Source organism: Coenobita brevimanus, chromosome 109 (assembly GCF_032717465.1).
Source record: "Coenobita brevimanus isolate Jiangsu-jjx chromosome 109, ASM3271746v2, whole genome shotgun sequence".
In the NCBI taxonomy this organism is placed as follows: domain Eukaryota; kingdom Metazoa; phylum Arthropoda; class Malacostraca; order Decapoda; family Coenobitidae; genus Coenobita; species Coenobita brevimanus.
Window position 1 is genome coordinate 35,724,445 of NC_137062.1, and position 5,000 is coordinate 35,729,444.

The 5,000-nt window shown below is 50.7% G+C and overlaps 1 protein-coding gene across 4 annotated transcripts in view; it reads left to right on the forward strand.

Annotated features, from left to right (window-relative positions):
• Gbeta13F (guanine nucleotide-binding protein subunit beta-1) overlaps positions 1–5,000 on the forward strand; it is a 69,150-nt gene that overhangs the window by 32,320 nt on the left and 31,830 nt on the right. The window lies entirely within an intron of this gene.

The following is a 5,000-nucleotide window of genomic DNA, read 5'->3' on the forward strand; positions in this document are numbered from 1 at the left end:
CATCTCTTCCTCCTCCTCCTCCTCCTCCTTCTCCTTCTCCTCCCCCCAGCTTTCTATCCTTGTCTGAACACACACACACACACACACACACACACACACACACACACACACACACACACACACACACACACACACAGTAACCTTCCCTGTACCAAACACTCACGAAAGGACCAATAGATCTTTTGCCATGTGCTTTCTCTTGTACCTGCTCTTCCTCTTCCCTTCTTCGTCTTCATCCTTGCTTCTTCTTCTTCCCTCCTTCTTCCCTTCCTCTTCTTCTTCTTCCCTCCTCTTTCTTCTTACCTTCTTCTTCTTCCCTTCTTCCTCTCTACTTCTCCATCCCTCCATCTTCCTTCCTACCTTCGTTTTTTTTCCCTTCCCCTTCCCTCTTTCTTCTTCTTCCCTCCTCCTCCTTACCTTCTTTCCTCTTTCTTCTTCCCTCCTCCTTCCTCCCTCTTCTTCCCTTCTTCCTTTTCTCTCCTTCATCTTGTTCCTGTCTCATTCCTTCCTGCCTCACCTGTACTCTGCCTAACCATCGTCTGCCTCATTTCACTGCATTACCACTTCATTGCCTTACCTCACCCCTTCTCTGCCTTACCCCTACTGTCTCACCCTCTACCTCACCTCTACTCTGCCTCCCCCTTCTGCCTTACCCCAACCGTTTGAACCCCTGCTCTGCCTCACCCTCCTGCCTCACGCCACTTGCCACCTGATACCTGGAATGATACTAAGGCAGTGACGTCACTAAACTCTCACCTCTCCTCCTTACCATCCTCATTTCTCTCCCTCCTCCACTCTTCCCCTCTCCATTCCTTCTCCCTTCCTCTCCACCCCTCCTCCATTCCTTCATTCCCCTCTCCATTCCTTCCCCTTTCCCGCCACACCTCCATTCCCCTTCCAGTTCCTCCCCCCTTCCCCTTCTCCCCTCCACACCTCCTCCATTCCTTCATACCCCCTTCCCATTCCTCCCCCCTTCCTCTTCTTCTCCCCTCTCCATTCCTTCCCCTTCCCCTCCATTCCTTCCCCTTCCCCTCCATTCCTTCATTCCCCTTCCCATTCCTCCCCCTTCCTCCTCTTCTGCCCTCCCCATCCCTCCCCCAACCTCCTCCTGTTTCTTCCCGTCACCTTTACTTCCCCCACCCTTTCTCCCTCCATCCACCTCATTTCTAACCCCCACCCTCCTCCCCATTACTTCCCTCCACCCCATTTCTCCTCCCCTTTCCCCTCCCCTCCAACACTTATGCTTCCTGTCTCCTCAACATCACGGTATTCCTCTCTCTCTCTCTCTCTCTCTCTCTCTCTCTCTCTCTCTCTCTCACACACACACACACACACACACACACACACACACACACACACACACACACACACACACACACACACACACACACATTCTTGCGTCATCGTATTTCCCTATGTTTATTATCGCACACTCACGCACACATACAGACGCACATACACCTGCGTCTCTCTCTCTCTCTCTCTCTCTCTCTCTAATTATCCATCCATCCATTTATCTTTTTACTAAATCACTTTGTTCGTCCTTACACACACACACACACACACACACACACACACACACACACACACACATATACACATACACATCTATTTACTATATATATATCACTTGGTTCGTCCTTACACACACACACACACACACACACACACACACACACACACACACATCTATTTACTATATATATATCACTTGGTTCGTCCTTACACACACACACACACACACACACACACACACACACACGTGACAAACAAGGTAGGGCTGGGAAAGCTTACAGACATCCCTAATTTTAGTCCTTCTTGAAAATGGGGGTCTGTGGGGGGGGTAGAGGAACATTATTATTATTATTATTATTATTATTACTACTACTACTACTACTACCACTACTACTACTACTACTACTACTACTACTACTACTACTACTACTACTACTACTACTACTGCTGCTGCTGCTGCTGTAACCTGCTACTACTACTACTCCGTCCCTCTCTCCCTACTTACCTTCCTGCCTACCTACCTACCTACCCACCTACCTACCAACCCACCCACCTACCTACCTACCTACCTACCCACCCACCTACCTACCTACCCACCCACCTACCTACCTACCTACCCACCTACCTACCCACCCACCCACCTACCTAACTACCTACCTACCTAACTACCTACCTACCTGTCTACCTACCTACCTACCTACCTGTTAGCTTTTATTTATTTATATTTTTCTTTCAAGGAGTTACCCAGTTCCATCGAGGGATAGCAGTGTCGTGGTGCCTATTTTTTTATGTGGGATATTCGCCCTTCTGATGTCAGTGCATAGGGTCGGAAATGGCGTGCTTTGAACGTGGGTGTGTTTAGATTAGGGGAGTTTGTGGGTTATTTCTCTCTCTCTCTCTCTCTCTCACACACACACACACACACACACACACACACACACACACACACACACACAAGTAAACCCAAGTATTATTCAACACGATCCTCTCTCTCTCTCTCTCTCTCTCTCTCTCTCTCTCTCAGACTCCCTTCGCTTTACTCCCATTTTCTCTCATTTCCGATTTCTTTGTACCTGTGTTTATTTGTATTTACTGTATTTCCTTCTATTTTCCTTCCTCCTCCTCCTCCTCCTCCTCTGTCTTCTTCTCCATCCTCTCCCTCTCAGTCTTTCCTAGTACTCTCCCTCTTCCTCTCTCCTCTTCTCGGTACGATACCATTTTTCCACCTCCTCCTCCACTTCTCCTCCTCCTCCTCCTCCTCCTCCTCTTCTTGTAAACCCTTCCCCTTTCCTCTTCTCTGTACGGTCCCATATTTCCTTGTAACCATCACTTTTTTCTTTCCTCTTCCTCGGCCTCCATCTCTTCTCAGTAGGGCTTCATATTTATCAGTTTTTACTACTCTCCATCTCCTTATCCTTCCTCCTACATAATGATGATTGTAGCTTCTTTAACACTTGCATAGATATTGACTGGAGGGTGTGGTGGGTGGGGGAGAGCCGTCTTTCTTTACTGGAGGGTGTGGTGGGTGGGGGAGAGTCTTCTTGCTTTACTGGAGGGTGTGGTGGGTGGGGGAGAGTCTTCTTGCTTTACTGGAGGATGTGGTGGGTGGGGGAGAGCCGTCTTTCTTTACTGGAGGGTGTGGTGGGTGGGGGAGAGTCTTCTTGCTTTACTGGAGGGTGTGGTGGGTGGGGGAGAGCCGTCTTTCTTTACTGGAGGGTGTGGTGGGTGGGGGAGAGTCTTCTTTCTTTACTGGAGGGTGTGGTGGGTGGGGGAGAGTCTTCTTTCTTTACTGGAGGGTGTGGTGGGTGGGGGAGAGCCGTCTTTCTTTACTATAGGCTGTGGTGGGTGGGGGAGAGTCTTCTTGCTTTACTGGAGGGTGTGGTGGGTGGGGGAGAGTCTTCTTTCTTAACTGGAGGGTGTGGTGGGTGGGGGAGAGTCTTCTTGCTTTACTGGAGGGTGTGGTGGGTGGGGGATAGTCTTCTTGCTTTACTGGAGGGTGTGGTGGGTGGGGGAGAGTCTTCTTTCTTTACTGGAGGGTGTGGTGGGTGGGGAAGAGTCTTCTTTCTTTACTGGAGGGTGTGGTGGGTGGGGGAGAGTCTTCTTTCTTTACTGGAGGGTGTGGTGGGTGGGGGAGAGTCTTCTTGCTTTACTGGAGGGTGTGGTGGGTGGGGGAGAGTCTTCTTGCTTTACTGGAGGGTGTGGTGGGTGGGGGAGAGTCTTCTTTCTTAACTGGAGGGTGTGGTGGGTGGGGGAGAGTCTTCTTTCTTTACTGGAGGGTGTGGTGGGTGGGGGAGAGCCTTCTTTCTTTACTGGAGGGTGTGGTGGGTGGGGGAGAGTCTTCTTGCTTTACTGGAGGGTGTGGTGGGTGGGGGAGAGCCTTCTTCTTTACTGGAGGGTGTGGTGGGTGGGGGAGAGCCTTCTTGCTTTACTGGAGGGTGTGGTGGGTGGGGGAGAGCCTTCTTTCTTTACTGGAGGGTGTGGTGGGTGGGGGAGAGTCTTCTTGCTTTACTGGAGGGTGTGGTGGGTGGGAGAGAGTCTTCTTGCTTTACTGGAGGGTGTGGTGGGTGGGGGAGAGTCTTCTTTCTTTACTGGAGGGTGTGGTGGGTGGGGGAGAGCCTTCTTGCTTTACTGGAGGGTGTGGTGGGTGGGGGAGAGCCTTCTTTCTTTACTGGAGGGTGTGGTGGGTGGGGGAGAGCCTTCTTGCTTTACTGGAGGGTGTGGTGGGTGGGGGAGAGCCTTCTTGCTTTACTGGAGGGTGTGGTGGGTGGGGGAGAGTCTTCTTGCTTTACTGGAGGGTGTGGTGGGTGGGGGAGAGCCTTCTTGCTTTACTGGAGGGTGTGGTGGGTGGGGGAGAGTCTTCTTTCTTTACTGGAGGGTGTGGTGGGTGGGGGAGAGTCTTCTTGCTGTACTATCCTCACCATCAACTTGTAGAATTAGTAATAGTGATAGTCTTCTCTGTAACAAGCAGCCTCGAAAGGGACCATTAGGGCTGTTGCTGTTTCCTGCACTTTATACTCCTTTGTACTCCTCCTCCTCCCTTCTTCTGCCTCTTCTTCATCATCCTCTTCTTCCTCTTCCTCTTCTTCTGCCTCTTCATCATCCTTTGCTTTCTCTTTTTCTTCCTCTTTTCCCTTTTCCTTGTCCTCTTCTCCTCTTCCCCCTCTTCCTTTTCCTCTTCCTCTTCCCCCTCCTCCTCTTCTTCCTCTTCCCCCTCCTCCTCTTCTTCCTCTTCCCCCTCCTCCTCTTCTTCCTCTTCCCCCTCCTCCTCTTCTTCCTCTTCCCCCTCCTCCTCTTCTTCCTCTTCCCCCTCTTCCTCTTCCACCTCTGCTTCCTCATCTTCTTCCTTCCCTTCTTCGTCTTCCTCCTCTTCTTCGTCTTCTTCTTCCTCCTCTTCCTCTTGGCTCTTCTTAGTACGGTCCCATATTTCCTCATTTCTTATATTTACTACTTCCTCTTGTCTTTCCTCTTCTTCGTCTTCCTCCTCT